The sequence below is a fragment of the Vidua macroura genome, chromosome 14 (assembly GCF_024509145.1).
Source record: "Vidua macroura isolate BioBank_ID:100142 chromosome 14, ASM2450914v1, whole genome shotgun sequence".
In the NCBI taxonomy this organism is placed as follows: domain Eukaryota; kingdom Metazoa; phylum Chordata; class Aves; order Passeriformes; family Viduidae; genus Vidua; species Vidua macroura.
This window is the reverse complement of record NC_071584.1, coordinates 9,587,300-9,606,331: the sequence shown is the minus strand read 5'-3', so window position 1 is coordinate 9,606,331 and position 19,032 is coordinate 9,587,300. Positions and strand designations below refer to the sequence as shown.

Sequence of the window (19,032 nt, the reverse complement as noted above, 5' to 3'; positions counted from 1 at the left end):
CAGCCTCCTCCCCTGCATCCAGGCGGGGGGCGGAGGGCTCCAAGGGCCGGGGGGCTCCGGGGGAGCCCAGAGCATCGTCGAAGCACCGGGCAGGGCCCCGGGCAGACCCAGGGAGAGGCCGGGGATGAGCTCCGGCCCGGCGCGGAGCGGGGAAGGGGCGGGCGGGGGGTCCGGCTGCTGGCGGGAGCGACTGCGCTCGGCCCCCCGGGCTGCGGGCGTGACGGGGAACGGCGAGATGCGCCAGCGCTGCCCCGGAGCTGCGGGGAAGACCCGGAGCGGAGCCCCGGCCCGGGGCGCTGCTGGGGCGGGCAGGGGCGCTTCCCGCCCGACTTCACGCCGGGCAGCCCGCCCGACCACCCCCCGGCACTTCCAGGAGGCCTTTCCGTGCCGCCACCTGTTCCGGGCAGCGGCCGAGGCAGCTCCTGCCCGCCCGTACCGGAGCGCCGAGCTCCGGCGCATCCTCTCGGCCCGGCCCCCCCGAGCCACGGCCGCGGGCACGGACCTGACCCCGCGTAACCCCGGCTCCTTCCCCGGCTGATCCGGCTGCCTCTGCCCCGACGGGAGCCCTGCGGTTCCGCGGGCAGCGCCAGCCCCGCGGCCCCTCTTCGTGCGCGGGGCGACCCTCCCGCCCCTCACCGCTCCCCAGATGCTGCCGAGTGGCAGCAAGATGAGGGAACCAGCTCTGCCCCATCCCATCCCATCTCACCCCACTCCATCCCATCCCTTCCCCGCCGCGCAGAGCCCGCACTCACCGCGCCCAGCCCCGGCGCTGCCGGAGGAGATCACAGCGCTACCGGCGGCGGTACCGGCTGCTAAAATGGCTGAGGCCGCGGGGGAGGAGCAAGCCCCGCGCCGCCGCCGCCAGGGCCGCCCAATCCTCCCTCCCTCCCTCCGCCACCGTGACGCGCTGGGGAAGGGGCGGAGGCGGCTGCGGACCCGAGCCCGGGGCCCCGGTCAGTGCTGCCGCCGCGTCCCGAGGACCCCGGGATTCGCAGGTTCGTGAGGGGGTGACATGGGACCCCGGGCTTCGGGCAGAGCTCGGTTAGCGCGGCCCTTCTCTGCGGGGCTTGTCACAGTTCCGCCGAGGCGCATGAACAGGCCGCGGGGCAGGCCGAACTACACGGCAAAAACCACTCCGGGGCCCCAGCCCCGACCCCGGGCACAGCCTCCCGGGCAGGCTACAGCTGGCAGCAGCAAGGCCGCCAGTCCGGATCTTTCAGGCTGGAGAAGACAGCTCAGATGTTTGTAACCCAGTTTTGGGCTCCTGACAATCTGGAGACCACCAGGCCCAGTCGGAGGCCCCTTTCGTCTTTATTCAGAACACAAGGAACGGGTTTCAGCAGCAGTGCTGACGAGAGTGACTGGCATTACTCACAGCGCGGTTCAAAAAGCCAGAGGCTACAAATATCCCCATGATTCATGCAAGTGTTTGCCAGATGGCTTTAGCTGTTTTGGAGTCTGAGGCTTCTTCGGAAGAGAACTGGCACAAAATAACTTGCTTCTGACAATGCCGCTTCTTAATAGCATGTAAGGGAAGAGGAAACATTTGGTGTTCCATCTATGTGGAACAGAAGTCCAGCAGGATCCTCCCCCGCCCATATGGAGTGGGATAGAGTGTGAAAAAACTAAATTGGCGTACATTACATAGCCACTGCTATATTTGGTAACAGGTTTGCTTCCATAAAGGACAACACCTTGCAGGAGGCTAAAATGTTCTGGCAACAACTGCACATGCAATGTGGATGTTATATTTAATAATTCCCAGAGAAGCAAAAAGCACATCACTTCCTTGGATAGAGGCTGAGCTGAATCACTGTGTGGGTTTTGCTCTGTTTGGACTATATGACACTTGGGGCAGTCTGTTACACTCTCACTTTGTTCTAATTTGTTTCAAACCCCATTGTGTTTCTTAATGTCACATCATCACTAATAAGAGAACCTGGATTGCATAAGATGCCCAAAGGCATATCTGTTTCATGCAGATTACTTTTTTCATGTAACCTCCCTAAATACTGAGAAAAGGTTGGGCAAACCAACTTGCCACATTTTGTTTTTTTCCAACTAGAACACTGACACAGCTTCTTTTCTAAATCTTTGTCCTGGACAGTAAATAGGCAAGAAAATCTACTTGTAATTTATTCCAGCTATTTTGTACTTCTTATAGTATTAGATTTTGCATTAAGTGAGTACAGATTTACTGTGATGTATTCTGCTGGTGGGTAAGGAAGCATGTCTTGTGCCTAAGCCAGCCAAAGCACTGGAATGACCACAGTGGATCAGAGTAATGCCTGAGGTAGAACATGATGCTGTTCTCAACAGTGGCTGGCCATCTCCTGGGAAGATAAGGACTTCTGCAACTTTGAGACCTTTAGCTAGAAGTAGTCTGTATCTGCTCCTGATAGAAAATGGAAAAGAAATCCAATTGCTTTCTTAGTCCTCTAAGCTTCCAGCATCTACAGCTTGATGTCATTCCACGGTCTAACTTCATGCTGGGTGGAAATCAACTCTGTATGTTCCATGCCTTCTGTCTGGAATTTCTACATGGTGTCCCCTGACTTTTGCATTAGTTAACCATTCTCTTGCCTCTCTCCATGCCACTCCTTGTTTTACAGATTTGTAACACACATTCCTTGCACTACTACCTTACTCACCTCTCTTCTAGGCTGACAAGTTTCATGCTTTCCAGATGCAGTTTCATAGTACCTCCAACAAGTCCAAGCTTCCATCTCTCTACTGCCGACTGCATGTCCTTGCTGCCACCTGGATTCCAGGTGCTTCAGGTTGTGCACTTCTGCTGAGTGTAACTCTTTCCCCTCCTCTCCCTTTATGCCCTCCCTCCTGGAGATCTCACCAAGCCATGGGACCTCATCAACCTCTTCTTGGCCCTGGACAAGCTGGCCCTATGTGCCACAGCAAGAAGCTCTGTGGGGAACCCCAGTGTCTGCAGGGTTTGTCCACTTGTCCCCAGGCCAGGCACCACTGACTGACATCCAGGCCTCAGTGTTCTTGGGGATGCTCAACAAAATACTTTGTCTGTTTCAGAAGGATGAACATCTAGGTCAAACTAATAATTTCAGCAAAGTTGGAAACAAATTTTGGTTAATTACAATTAAGGAAAAAATATAACCTGTCAGGTTATCATTAGAATAATGAGTCCTAAAATTATACTTACTACAGACAGGGTGAAGAGTCAAATACACCTTGTTCTGTGGAGGCTTTAGAAAGAGCACCATGGGAAACCTTTCCTGCAGCTACAGGTATGCAAATACCTGCCTGATTTTCATAGGATTTACTGATGTAGAATATGCTCTTTTGTTTGCTGTAAGATACATTTTCATTTAAACCAATTCTTTGAAAGATGCCAAACATTCTGTTTTGAAAGCAAAGCAGAAATGGATTTACTTGCTCTTTATAAATAAAGCTGTGGTCAACTGGTAATTCCCTGAGGATGTGTGATACTTCCAAAGGCTGTAAAACAGGAAGATAAGACAAGGAAGCCTGTAGTCAGGAAGCTGACATTCACTACAAGATGTGTAAAATCTCTTTGCAAACTTCTAGAGGAGTCTTTAAACAAAAATGAAAATGGTCTTTATATAACAAAGTGTCACAGTATCCTCAAAACCAAATCTGACTGAAAGGATTTTCCTTGTCTCTCATGTTGCAACTCCTTTGTATCTTTCTGGTAAGAAACGCTCGCTGAAGATCTCTGTGGGATGTGATGAGTGTAACAGCACTTCCCAGACAGTGAAGTCATGCTGTACTGACGCTGATTTTCAGCCTTAACACAGAGGTCAAAAGAAGAGAAAGGGATCTTGAGGAGAGGCTGAAGTCAAGGCCTCTGTTTTTCACCCAGAATTCAGAGAAAGCTTGGAAAGAGTAAAGAGCTTCTCACCTCATTCCTGATATCAGCAAAGGGATTGCATAATCTTAGCACTTCTAAGTAATAAATCAATATCTGGAGCCTTGTGGGTTGTTTATTTATATTAGGAGAAGTGACTGATGAAATCAACTATTTCCTAAATACAGTCCTGTTTGTATTCACAGACTGTACAGTTAGAATCAAAACAACAGAAAACAAAATTTGTACACATACTTGGCCATTTTGGAGCAAGCATTCTCCCAGAAAAGTTACCTGAGTTTCGTCTCGGGCTGTTGAAGTTTTAGTGTGCCCCTTTTTGCACACTGGACCTCCACATGAATTCTGCCCATCGAGAGTAATGGACTTTTGGTCACTCCAGACCTTTTTAAACTGACTCTTGTGTTTTAAAAGAAAACAAAGCCAACATAGCAGTCAGTCATATACATTTGATGACACAAAGGCTTACTGATACTGCCAAGTAAGTGCACTCCATGGGGGAATTTCCAGCAGGGGGAACTGAGGGATGGCTGTGATTAAAAGGCAGCATTTTAAGAGAAGGGGCTGCTATCAAACATATGAATGGTTTTGGTTTTTGATGGTTTTTGTTCAAGCTACTTCCATTCCTCCTTTAGTCTTATATAGGAAACCAGATTTAAAAATTATCTGCAAATCTGTTTATAATAGTTGTCAAAGAATAACAAATTTCTAATTTTTATAGGAAAAACAAAAAACTCTGTATTGCATTTCCAACCATAATACTGGGCCTTTGGAGGAAGGAGCAGGAGGAATGTAGAGACAAAGTCTGATAGGTTCTCTGAACAAAAAACCTGCAATCAGTTTCCCCCCCGCCCCCACGTACCCAAATATAACTTCTAACTTTGAGTCATTGTGCAGACAAATGAACAGCAGCTTGCAAGCACTGAACAAATACTTGCATTACATAATTAAATCATTGCTTTAAGCCCTATTCCATGCATGACACATAAACACGTACCTGCTTGCAGACATAACATTTGGATTTTGCAACACCATCAGCTCATTACCTGCTCAGATGTGTGCAGAAGTTAGAGCTACTTTGCTTTCCAGAAGTAACTGCTGACAGTAACACTCTGCTTAGGCTTCAAGACACCAGAGCAATGACAGCACACATGTTCTGGTTTTCTCTTTTCTCTGATTCTTTCCTCCAAGTGGGCACCTAGTTATTTACTATCTTGGGTCAAATCAGCACTCACAGGCAGTTCCATTGGTTGGGTCACACACTACATGAAGCTGAAGGAGAATGGTGTTTCAGTGTTCTGTTGCTGTCCAGTTTATCACAAAACTGAAAAGCCCTATCTGAAGCACAGCCTTAAAGTATTAGATGACAAATAGGATGCAGTATTGGACCAGGAATTCCTGACTGAAGGATATACATTTTAAGAAAGGAAAGCAGTATTGACAGAGAGATTTCTGATTTATAGCACAATAAATCTAGGGAAAGATGTGGAACTCTAAATTTAATGTTGTTGTTGCCAACATTTACGTGTCTTATCGGCAGAACAATCAATAGATCATCACAGAAAACAAAATACCTAAAAGTAGACTTCAGAGGAAACTTTGAACAGCCATTGCAAAAAAAGATTGAATAGTTAGCACATAATGAAATGTTCTACGCTGCCTAGAGATAATCACAAGAAAGAAAATTAATTGCTATAGAAATGAAATGCTTTCTTTGATTTTTCACAAGATCCAGTCTAAAGTGCATAACCACAGCAAACAGTAGCCACAACAGGCCAGATATACTACAGAGCCCATGAGATACATTATGGCTAAAAATACGGCTAAAAATTGTCTTCTTTCAGCATTTCTCTATTCTTCTCACCAGGATCTCTTGAGTCTTATAGTTTCCTTTAAAGGAATCATAACATTTTAAATATGGTGCCCTAATTTAGTATGAAACCATTTGGGGAATTCATCAGAGCAAACACTAGACTTCTGTGAGGACCTTGACCTCAATAGTTTTTCTGTTTACATATGTGATGGCAGAAGTTTTTGACAGGAACAGCAAGGCCAGCTCCTAATTGATACTTTTTTCCACAATTTTTTTTTTTTTTTTTTTTTTTTTGTTTTTTGTTTTGTTTTGTTTTGTTTTGTTTTGTGTTGTTTTGTTTTAAATTTAGAGCCTGGATAAAAAAAAAGTTACTGGTTCACCTTAACTTTGCTCCAGTTTTTCATTTGAGCTCAATTTTTTTAAAAATACAATACTCTATTTTAAAAAGTAGCAGTAGTCCTAAGCATGTATGTTTGTGGGTTGGCTGCTGCTTCAGCTGCATTTCTGGGGAACAGGGAATAGGGAAGAACAAACAATATCCTCTGTGGTGCTCCTGTACATGTTGTTCTCACAGGGAACAGTTACATGTGCATGTATTCCTCTGAATTTGCACAATTGAGAAGTAATGTTGGTAAGGTTAGAATGACTCAACTTGCTGCTATCTGTTTGTAGAAATTCCTATAAGCCTTGGGGGCAAATACACATCAGTAGAATGCATGAAGGACAGATATAGTCTTGTGTGCAAACCATATTTTGGTGCAGAAAGGAGCAGTTAACTAATTTTAGAGTAACTGGCTTCCTGTGTAACAATTTACCTATTACACAAAGATTAAATGGTGTGTTTCTTTGGGTTTTGATATTTCATTTCTTAAAGTGAAAAACTAAATCAACACATAGTTCTTAACATTGAGAGATTGAGCTCTTTTCTATACATAATAATATAAAAATATAAGAGAAATTCCTAAAAATTATTTGCTGATAGACTGGCAATCTACTTATATGCAAGCCTTATAAAGTCTTCTTGTTATTGTGAGCTGTGTTGTGTGATTTTTTTTAAACAACCTGTAAATGTTCCTCTTGGAACATCTGTTTTTATGTTTGTAAATCCCTATAAAATCAGTACAAACTAATCCTGCTTTCATCAGATATACTTTCTTTTTATATCAGAGATTGCTGAGCCCAGAGGGTAAAATTATGGAGTGGCAATACAGAACTCTAGCCCAAGGACAGAAGTATTGCCTATGCTTTAAAGCAAGTAGGTAGCCTTCAAGTACTAAAATATTCTATGCATCCTGTCTCAATTCCAGCAAGCTGCCAGTCTGCCCTGGCATGCTCCAGGAGTTCTGTTTCAGCCTGTTCCTGAAATGGTAAGGGAGTACTTACAGGACAGTCTTGCAGCTTCCATTCTTTAATGATTTACAAGACACTGCACCTATAAGAATCTCATTTACCCAGTTTGTCAAAAAGTTATGGATTTTGTTGTAATTCAAAGTGTATTCTTTTAATTCTGTTTTTGCAGCAAAGCTTTGAGTTAGCTTTTTTCTAGCATAACCCCTTTCTTCAGAGGCTGATTTTTCACCACACTGTTTCCCATCAGCCCAACACAATTATCTCCATAGCACTGTGGACCATTGAAAAAGGAACACAAATTCTAGGATAAATATCTTCTAAAATGTAATTTATGGACAGTGTGTTGTAGTGGTACAGACCTCTTCAGCAGTTTTGGCTATTACACTGAACAGTTTAAGAAAGGTATATAATTATTTGGTCACCTTTTTCAGACCCTTTAGGAGTCACCCATAAAACATTCCCCACATATACTTTTACCTCTCCCATCCACTTAGGTCTGTATAAGCTCTTGCTTACATGGACAAAAGATGCCAGAATATCAAGTTTCTACATTCTTAGTAGCATTTTTCAGTCAACAAGTCAGCAGTTCCTTTGCATAGTAACTTCATTGCCAAAATCTTTTGGGTCTAAATTGGTCTGTTTCCATTCATAATATCTGTGGTACACAAAATATTTGTCCATGAAAAAAAAACCAGAAATATCATATAAAGATGGGAAGTGCAGCTCAAAGTACAAAAAAAGTATTTGAATTCTTACCTTAAAAAGTGTTTCCTGTGAGATGAAGGATTTGACTCAGCACTCAGATCTGTAAAGTAAAAGCATTTATATTGAAGAGTCCAGGTGAATGTCAGTCTATAATGCTGTGGTAACGTTAATAGAACTCTGACTCTTAAATGCTTGCACTTGTAACATTGACTTCCCTTTTGGCAGCAAAATGGAAGAGAATTCTAATTGCACAATCAGTTTGTCAGATCACTGGCTGCTACCTACTTGTACACGTTGTTCCTCAAGTTTCCAATTAACGTCACGTATGCAAGAGACATTAATGGAATCTACTTCATTTACACAATGCTTCTAATGACTATGCTTTTGTTTCTGTCAGTAGTTCTATTAAAAGTTAATTCTTTGAGTCAGTTTTTTAATTGAATCACATGACCATATATGCAAATTGTTCGCAAAAAACAGTCCTTATTGTTGTAGTAGCTACAGAAGAAGTAAATGCTTGTGAATGAAGTTCTGAAATTCACAGGCCCTGGGGCCAGGGAAGGGAATGGCTGCATTGTGAGGTGTTCTCTGCCCCTGCTACTCTGCTACTCAGGGTCCAACACTGCCCAAAAGCAGACACCATCTCCCCCCCAACACCCCACCCCCGCTATCTGCTATGCTATCTGGTTCCACAGGCCAGCCCAGGTATCAGTATTACACAGCTGACAAGTACCCCGATAACAGTTTCTTCTTGTTTGAAGAATAGTATCACTTACAGACCTACCAGACAGTGATACTTAAGAAAGATGATGCTAGGGAGCTTCAGCTTTAGCCTCTGCTACCTAGATAATTCAGCTCCTTCATTGGTATACAATGGAAGCATCCTCACATAAAAGACTTGTAGCAGCTTGAGAAAATGAGAAGGCAGTGCAAAAATAGGCAGGGTAACAAAAGGTACATTATATCCACTGGACAAGCAGCCTGAGCAACTCCATCTCTTACCAAGTTTTAGAATATTATTTTTCATTGCTTCATCCAACTATATTATCAGGCTTAACAAGAGATGCCTTTCTTATCTCCTCATTATCAAGGATACAAACAGCAGCAGGGCTGTTCTTCCTTTAAATATTAAATATTCCTTTAAATATTATTGATCAGCATTGACAATAACACCCTTCAGGAGAAAAGTCGGGAGCAGCCCAAGTGTCAGCCCAGGACACCAGAGCACAGCAGTGGCAGCACCTTCTCTCCCCTCACACACAAGTGAGGGTCAGTTCTGCCTGCAGAGGCTGCTCAGCAAAAAGAACATGTGCAAAGTGTGTAGCACAGGACCAGTCCTTGTTCTCAGAATTTAAGGGGTTGCCTAAAGCAAAGCAGTTATTTGTGTCTTTCTAAGACATGTTTTCACACTGGACTTATGTATGTTACAGTAAGATCTGAACTCCCCAAATATCACCTAAATGTTGGGCTGGTATAATAAATTCATTCCTTCTTATGAGCAAACATCATATTAGAAAGGAATTCGATAATTTGGAGACAAACCACATAATAGAACATAAGTTCACTCTTCCCCCTTTTTACCTCTGCTGTCTATCAAATTTTGTTTTATACTGAGCATTTGACAAACACTGCTGTGGCTGGAGGATTAAAAGCTATGTCCCTATTCAATGTCATTCAATGTTACACTGCCATTCACCTCCCTTCCCAGAAATGGCTGCCCACAGGAGACAAGGTCTTTAGACTGAAATATTGCTGTGCAGAGTAAACAAGAACTCCTACGAGCAGCACAGCTGATGAAGCCTTACAGGCTTTTAATAGATTTGAAACCCTAGCTCTTTTTCTTCCATGGATTTCCTGTTTAATAAGGATGCTCAACTTAGGTTGTTACTGTAGAAGATCATTCAACATTATTCACCATTTCCATGCTAAACTAGGTTGCCATGTGACTGCACATGCAAATCCTGTGTGTCTTCACCTTTGACCCAATATAAAATTCTTATCAAAAAAGCAAATTTATGAGGTGGGACATCCTTTCCTCACAGAGCTTTTATTGTCAGGTCTTGAGTCTCTCCAAGTTATCCTGTGAAAGCAGCTTTGTTCCATGCTTCAGGTAGGAATTTCAGATAACAAAACCCACCACACTTCTTGTTCAAGTTTACTCACAAAATTAGATTTATAATCAATGCTACTGTTTCATCTTTTTCCCTATTTTGTGTGATAGTTTCAAACATTACACACTTTTATACTCTTCTGCAAAGTGCTACAAGAGTACTTGAAGTACATAGAGTCCTTGCAGTGCAGGGGAAACACTACAGACAGGAATTGCACCCTAATTTCTAAGCATTTCCTTTTGCTACTCATTTAATGCTAAAACTATCAAATAATTTATGATACTTGTTTCCAATTTTCACTTTTTCTTACATAGCAAACCCAGCAAATGCTACCTCAATGCAAATTCCATTACTTTACATCCCATGTACAAAATTTAGGACCTTTCAGAATTGATCTTGCAAATAGACATAGTTAACCTGGGGAAATTATCACACAAAACAAAGGAACAAGAACAGGTATTTCCACAAAAAAGAGACTCCATGAGAACTGCAACAGGCATTTAATGAGCTTCCACTGAATTTGGCAGCACAGAGTTCTGTGCTTACTTGGAAGGAATCAACTTAGATGACTGAAATACTGTGAAATTAATCTCCATTATGACCCCACTGACTTCTCTGGTGCTACACTGTGCACAAGGCTGTATAAAGCTATAAAAAGCTATAATGTGCTATAGCACATGCTATAAAAATTGTTGGCATAAGCACAAGGGAGTTCAGTAAATTGTGAGAGGATTTGTGATGAACAGGAGGCTTAAACAGTTTTAAACCAACAACACAAGATTTAACTTTAGACTTATTATTTTTCTATGGTATAACTTAATGGCAATTCTTCCTAATACTGGATTAAAAAGTTTAAAATAAGCCATAATAAGCCATATTCAATATCTCAGGAGGTCTACAGTAACAATACCAATTAAGCCTAATAACCACCTAAGTCTGTAGGTCTAAGACATTCCCCTGGGTGTTAGGTGATAGTTCAGCTAAGTACTAAAATGTCCCACTCAGGCAAATAAACACATAGTTTTAACAAATCAAGTTTAAAATGCCTGCCACCCAGGCCATATTTTTATTATGCCAACCCAAAATAATGATAAATGAATGCTGTCAAGTTTTTATCTCATGATAAATGTATTCCCAGAAGAATTCCTTCTTTTTTCTCCCACAGGCCAGGTGAGGAAATGGAACAAGGATGTGTAACATTCAATGACAACATGATGGTTTTTAGGCCTGTCTGAAGACAGAATTGGTGCAAATCCATCTGAAGCTGGTAAGAGGGCTTTCTAAGAATTATTATTCATGATATTTCAAAGCAAACTGCCCCATTTGCAGAGAAGATATAAACCCCCTCCTCCTCCTTTTCCTAACACCTTTTAAGGTTCAGAGAAGAGAGGAGGGGTAAGAATTACCTTTCAGGAATTAATTTTCAGAATCTCCTAGAGAATTTTACACCATTGGTTCTACAAGCTTTAGACTACTATACTCTACTCTTTACAATGTAACCAAAATATTACAGATTATTCAGGCCGTTCAATATCCAAAAATACACTGTGGGAACCTCTTGCTTCTGCTAACAGGCAGATGTATTGGGGTGGCTGTGGAGCATAACTCAGGCAGGATTATCAAGAGTTTGACTTCCTGCTTGATTTTGACATACAACTGACTCAACTTGAATCTACACTACAGTACCATCCCAAACTGCCAGAGAGTAGTGCTGCTCACATAGTTTACTCATTTTATTTTCAAATTATCTCCTCTTGAACCACTCTGCCTTTGTAATATGACAGTGACCAATGACTTCTTTGTTAAAAATCACCTGCTTCCCAGGAAGGAAAGCACTGCTGTTTAACAGCAGTAACCCCTCCAGCTCTGGCAGACTCTTCCTCCGAGGCGCGAACCGGGCTAAAGCCAAGCAGGACCGGGGCTGCCACCTGCTGTGCAAGTTTTGCTCTCTGTTACGACAGTCAGTAATTTTGTAACCAAAGGCTAATTGCACAACGCAGATGTCTAACCTGATTCCCTTCATAAATAATCATATGGAGAGGAATTTGGCACACGTGGAAGTGGGGAGAATCGCGTCTTGAAGCACAGGCGTTGTTCACTGGTGCACACTCACAGGGTCTCCAGGCAAGATCACAGCGGTAGGAGCCTCACCTGAGAGGGTCACACACACCTGCTCTGAGTTCCTGTGGGCACTCTCTACATGTGTACAACCCAATGTACTTCAACCTCTACAGAAGAAATATCTCAAAATACCAACTCCTGGGGGCATCTGAACTATTTTATACAGCACGTGAATGAATGCATGAGAACTGTCTGCAACCCTACAGATAACATTCTGCTGAATGTTCACCAAATTGCACTTCTCTGCTTGACTAATGATTTCTTTCCTGTCGGTTTGGGTTTTGCTTGTTTTGTTTTGTTTTAAGAAAAGCAGATTTTATATAGATACCAAGTATTTTTTAAATATCCTTGTTTCACTTACATAATTTACAGATCATAGAATTTCACTGCACTACAGAAATAGGAGAATGCATGCACTAGTATTGTGAAGATTTAAAAAATCTTTTAATGAGAAAACTGTACTTTATTCTGTTTGTGTGGCTGAACCTCTAGAATTTTTTTTTGCTTATCTAGCAGCCATTTGTGCTTTTTGGACTTATAGAACAGCAGCAAACAGATCTGAAAAACAGGAATAACCTGAGATGTTTCAAGCTGAAATATAAGGAGTTTTGTTCTTCTTTCCCCCTTCTTTGGATAATTTTTTGAATTACATGCTCCTGGAGCTCCTTTGAGCTTATGTGTCCACACTATAGTTTCAACTTATCTCTTTGTTTCTAGTAAAGAAGGCTTTACATAAATAATTTGGGCACATTTGTTCAACATTAAAAAATCTGTTGCTGAGTCCATGTGATCTGCTGGGTAATAACCTGTACTGAGTACCACAGCACTGACCTCCCATCCAGGCAGGAAGGGATTGTGTCAGGGTTGGGACTGTGGAAGAAATCTTCCCAGTAATCAGCCACAGGAGAAAACTCAGCCCCCAGCTCTGAAGCATGTGAATACCATCAGCCAAGCTGTGAAAATGCTCACAACTACACAAGCCATGAATCCTGATAAATATAGAAAGCTCTGTGGTAAATATTTTTAAGATTTATGAAAAATCCTAAGAGGAGCTGAGCTATCTGGATATCACAGACCTGAAAAACTCTTTTGCCTCCCCTGTTCTATTACTGGAAACTGTTAGCAACCATCCACTGATGTGGGATGGAAAAAGGAGCCAATGGCTACACGATTCATCTGGATACCAAGATGAGAACATAAGCTGAGATATTAAATCTGCATGAGATATATATTTTCTTGTTTCCTTCAAACACAGTGCACTACATTGGCCTCAGCAAATAACACCAAAAACCCCCTCTTATATTTAAACATGACCTGCTTTACAATATATGCAATCCATACATATTTCAAGAAAACTTGGTTCAAGTTATTCATCACTAAATTTCAGTCCAGTGATTGCTGCAGTTTAGAGCTAGTTCCTTTCTATCCCATCTCACCTGAGAATGGCAAAACCTATTTCACTCTGACAGGTCTAACATGAGAACACAATCCCTGCCTTCTTTCCTGCAAACACTGACTCCTTTTCCCAACCCCTGTTCTATCAGAAGGTTTGGTGTGCCTAGGCCCCAGCCAAGCTCTCAGTGACCACATGGCCATCATCCCTTCTGCAGGAACAGGCACATATTCTTGGAATTTAAAGTAAAACTCCCTTATAGAAGAGTATTGTGTCTCATGCAGGTGTGCCATATATTGTTAGACTAGAACTAGAAATAGAATCATAGAATGGCCAGGGTTGGAGTCTCCTTCCTTCTACTAGACCAGGCTGTTGCATCCTCACAGGGAAGAATTTCTACTTAATATCTAATCTAAACCAGCTCTTTTTCAGTGTAAAATCATTCTTCTTGTCCTGTCACTCCATGCCCTTGTCAAAACTCCCTCTCCAGCTCTCTTGGAGCCCCTTTAGGCAATGGAAGGTGTTCTAAGGCCTCCCTGGAGCCTTCTCTTCTCCAGACTGAACAGTCCCAACTCTCTCAGCCAGATTAATAGTAAATTGTTACTATTTCATTTCCTAGGTGTAGAAAAGTGGTCATAGCAACATTCTCAAGGGATAAACCAACAAAACTTGTACTGCTACTGAAAGCAAAGTGTATGTGTGGGTTACTGTATTAGTTATAGAGCATTGGGAGGAGAATTTCAGGGGGTGACCAACCACCAGAGGGCTCGCGGCTCCTTCCAGGCTGTTCAGTGAAATGGTTAAACCTTCTGTAACAAAGCACTTAAACATGACCTGTGTCCCGTGTGAGGCTCCTACTCTTTGTGAAATGCATTAGCTTGCACAGAAAACATGCCAGTATACTCACTTCTCAATAACTTATTAAGAGACACTAAAGACATACTTCACCATGGTCCTGCAGGGGCTGCAGGGGAATCTCTGCTCCAGCACCTCCTTCACCTTGGTGACCTTGGTGTCTGCAGTTGTTTCTCACTTATTCTCTCTCCTTTCTTCCACTGCAGCTGCACAGGGGTTATTTCTCCTTCTGAAAGCTGTTATCCCAGAACTGTTGTCTCTGTTGGTGCTGGGCACAGCCTTGTCCAGCAGCGGGTCCATCCTGGAGCCAGCCACCTTGTCCAGCAGCGGGTCCATCCTGGAGCCAGCCAGCCTTGGCTCTGTTGGACATCAGGGAAGCTTCTGGCAGCTTCACAGAAGTCATCTTGACCACAAAAACCTTGTCATGCAAACCCAATACAAAGGTATAAGAGCAGCCTTTTGGTATTTTAAAGCATCTAATTTCAGGGGCTATATTCACAGAAATGTTCAAGTGTGTGACTGACACCTGTGCATGCTAATAAATGATGGGAAGGTCTAACAGAACCCAGGTTTGGCTCAGAAATCTTTGTGAAAAATGGACACTTCTTGATCACTCACTGTAAAACTGAGATATCCAACACCTCCTTCCCAAATATCACACGGCATGAAAGCACACTGTAATAAGACAATTATATAACATAATAGACTTGACCACATAATATTCCATGATAGAACGAAATGGTACAAATTTCATTTAATTTAATTAACCAGAGACTGCACCATGTTATAGTTCTCCTTCCCACCTTTCATGTTGTTTCTGAGACTGCTGTTACATTTGTTTTACATTATGTAAAATATAGCAGTTCCCTGACTTTGAACACCAAATATCACTGTGGCTTTAATAACAAAGGCAAATTCCACACAGAAGGTTAAGGGAAGACACAGTGTTCTGAATCCCTCGGGTTGAGGTTCATAAGCAGTGACAGCGTCTCATAATCTGAAATTAATTCTTAGTTTTAAAACTAAGTTTATGCTAAAAGGGTTTTCAGTAATTCATCATGGATGCCAGTGTGCTCAATAAACTATAGCAAAACAGAACAAAAATAGAAAGCACACATTCTTCTGCCTTAATATCTATGTAGATTTAGAGTGTACCTCCTACGTATACCAGTCACAGCTTAACTCAACTGTAACAAACAATTAGAGACTGAGAAAAGTGCTGTTAGGGCTCAGCTTCCAAGAGAAAGAGTTTGGATGGTTCTTTTTAAAATGCCTTTTATTATACTTAGCAATAATATGGGGCTAGTACTGGACATAGAATAAAGCACATGCCTTGAAAACTTAAAAATGGCTGAACAACACAGGACACAAACACAAAAGGAAGTGTTCTAAGGCATAAATGTTTGGTTGCTGATGTATGAAAAGAGCAGTCTTCTTTTTGTTAGTTCTCAAGATACTTCAAGTTTAAGGAGAATATCTGGATAGAAATTTTAGTTTTCTTAAGAACACGTGTTTTATAGTAGATCCATTTTTTCAGACTCAACACAAATATAGTTTCCCAAGCTCCAAACAACTTCAGAGACTGTGTTTACTCATTTAGAATATGAAACTACAAAGAAATATTCCCATTTTTTGGGTGGCTCCTCCACCTGTATTGCAGACTGACTGCACTGTTTGACCTCTTAATCTCAATACAAGTGATCAAAGTGCAGATAAACTGTCAACTAAGATTTTCTTTATCTCAGAGCAAACTTTGCTGATTCATGATAGTTCTGTACTTTCCCCTGCTTTTACATCCACCTGGTTTTTGTGTCTGTTAATACTGCAGCATTTTATGTAAGGGAAAAACTAAATCTAATAATATGAACATGAGAGAAATGTGAATCGGTGAGAAGCTGGTTCATGCAGTTGTCATCTAGCAAGTTTCTGCTGGTGCTTTCTATTATTTTCAGTCCATCAGGTTAAAAAACATGACAATGTGATATGCCTTTCAAGCTTCTATTTTGAATGTTTCTAATTGACATTTACTTATTTTTTGGTATTGTCTAGCATATGTTCTAGCTACATTAGCTGACAGGGAGAGATATGATAAATGCAACAGACTTTCATCTTTCTCTCAAGAAAATTCCTTGAGAGGAAATAAGCAATTACACTACCACAAGCCTTTCTTTAAATTAATAAAAAATGCATGTGAGCAACTGACTCAATAGAAGGAAGTCAGAATAACTGATAGAAGAATCTCTATGAACCTAGATTTGTAGCAAGAAGGAAAAAACCCAACAGAACAGAAAAAATAAGAACAAACAAATCCACCCTGTAGTGAGTGGCTTGCTGTTCTGCATCCCCCACAACCACTGAGGTGTCCTGCATGGCAGCTGCTGGTGGTGATCTCCCTGGGGCAGGGACACTCTCAGGGTGCCCCTCGAGGCTGGGAGAGCCCTTACCCAGCATCTCCTGTCTGCAGCAAGGTAGGAGTGTTTGATGTCACATCCAAAGGTGCATTGCCTGCTCCTGACATGGATCTATACCCAGCTGCAGCTTCACTAGAGCAGGGCAGCCAGCAGCAGTGTTTGACTGCCTGCAGACTATCACAGTCTATGTGCTGTGTTCAGAGCAAGTCATGAGCCCTTGCCACAGCCAGTAAAGCATTGCTTGTGGCCCACTGCTTTCACAAGTGATCCAGGGTTTGATTACTTTCTGAAAAGTGGATAAAATGAGAATAATCTTCTTAAGACTATAAAAGCACCTCAGGAGTTAGTAGAACTCAGCCTAGGGTGTCAAAGCCATCTTAACAACAAAAAGCACATTGAAAATAAGGTCAGAGGAAGGATGTAGATGTATACACTTCTGAAGATTCAACCTCAGTAGGGGAGCAATTGTCCTAATTTGTGAAGGGAAAGTACATTTGATTTAATTCATGGGCTACAAGGAATGAAACAAGAAGGCCAAGTGAAAAGTGAAAAGAGGTAGGATGTAAGTAGGAAGCCAAAGGGACCATGGTTTCTGTTTTGTACAGAAATAGGCCTTCTGGTTTACAACTGTTGTTGCTTTCTGCATAAACAACCTGAATATATTCATACCCATAGTCTGCAAATGCTGCCCAGAACTGTTCTAAGTCTCATTTTGACTGCTCAAAGCTTTTTCAGACTGCAATTATGTGCCCAGTACTGTTGTTCAGTCAAAAAAACTACAAACAAGGAAGATCTGTGAATGTTGGTATTCACCAGAAATATTTCAGGACTTAAAATATAACTTTGTTGCTCATTTAGCTTGTGGGTTTTTGTTGTTTTGGTTTTTTGTAAAACTTCCTATACAACAAGGGCACAAAGTTTCTAGTACATCTACAGGTGTAACTACATACTGATGTGTACAATCACATTTCTAAAGTACAGGAGCAGAGCTTGGTGCTGAGGAAATTGATATAATTAAATTCAAAGGATCTGAGGACAGGCTAAAGCTAAGCATGTGCTTAAATGCTTTTTTGAATAAGAATTAAGGTTGTTTACTCCTGCTTTGAAGTCCAACTTATGATGCTTCTTGATGATACCTACCACATGCAAGATTTCAGGCCTTGCCTTTACTTTCAGACTCACTTAAGATGGAATTTGCAAATGATACATTAGGGAGAGACAAGATGCAGAGTTTTGTTTTCCAGAGAAAGCATAAGCTGCCTTTAAATTTCATACCTTGTCAGAGTGGGGCTGCCCCACAGAGGCAGCGATCCAGGAGCTGAGGGCAACACACAGAGACACTGACCTGACCAAGGACTCATCCCAGAGCATCCAGCCAGGCCAGGAGAACAGGGCTGGAATGGTGCCAGGGGCTGTAAGACTCCAGTGATCATTAAGGAAATGAGGGGGGACAAGCCAGGTCCAGGGGCAGGTGAGGAAGCCCACTCAACAAGTCAGGAAGAGCAAAGGCCAGGGCTGAGAACAGCTCTGGGAGAGGACTGGGGCTCTGGGTGGTCAAGGACTCCTGATATGTCCAGGGCCTGGCGTTTCTTCATGGATTAACATGTGATTTCACCACTTTTATATTTAAAGAAGCCACTGGCAGAAAAATAAATCTCATGCTAGATGCAAGAACAAGCCGCAGGTTCTCGTGCAAATATTTTAGTTGCAGGAATTTATTACTTTTAGAGAACCATTTCTATTGACATAGGAGATCCATATGTTTACAGTAGATCTTAGTAAGATCCTAACTTACTTAGGCAAAGGATGAGAAGAAATGGTTAATAAATAGAAAAGAGTAACAGCTTAGTGTTCAGTCAATAATACGAAATTGTTATTCACAGATTTCAGGGTGCTTTTCAAAGAAGCTGAAGAAATTCAGAGAGAATGAATGAACTGTGCATAAGCCATCCAGCAGATTGAGATCAGAGAAGCAGGTATTTTGAATTTGTTTTGGATCACAGTCTGAACATGAATGATCCATATTGTGTTGCTGCAAAGAAGTATCAGTTGTACCAGGGTATTAAATTTTATATCAACCGTGTTCCTTCTTTCTAATGAGTGGAATATCACAGCAAGAAATCAGCAGGTCATCTCATCCATTGCCACAACCTAAAGTAGGATCATATAGATCAGCAAAGTGCTCTAGGTTACACCTAACTCTGGAATTATAATTGTAAAGTTAATCAGCTTCCTCATACTGTTAACCAGAGCCCAGAAAAATTAATGCTGGCATAAGACACTGAGGCAGAAAATGAGTAGCAAGGGGAGGAGGAAAGGCAGAGGTGATTTATACCAGTATAATGTGCTGAACTATGATTCTACTTGATCTTACTGAACATCTTCTTTATTATTTAAAGTTATTATTTATTTTAAAT

General features: G+C 41.9%; 1 protein-coding gene and 1 long non-coding RNA gene across 6 annotated transcripts in view; one reads left to right on the top strand and one right to left on the bottom strand.

The window, feature by feature from the left end:
• The window catches only part of ACSL4 (acyl-CoA synthetase long chain family member 4), a 43,977-nt gene extending 36,091 nt beyond the window's left edge, over positions 1 to 7,886 (bottom strand). For 2 of the 5 annotated variants that reach the window (XM_053990671.1, XM_053990673.1), the window contains exon 1: positions 753 to 949. The gene's annotated coding sequence lies outside the window, so the exon portion shown is untranslated. Of the gene's footprint in view, positions 1 to 752; positions 950 to 7,775 lie in introns of those variants that run through there. The other 3 variants (XM_053990670.1, XM_053990668.1, XM_053990669.1) reach the window with 3 other exon arrangements.
• Positions 873 to 14,462, top strand: LOC128814640 (uncharacterized). Its single transcript, XR_008439440.1, has 3 exons — positions 873 to 995; positions 11,001 to 11,102; positions 14,411 to 14,462. It is a non-coding gene; the product is annotated as an uncharacterized LOC128814640 (long non-coding RNA).
• The last annotated feature ends 4,570 nt before the right edge of the window (positions 14,463 to 19,032 follow it).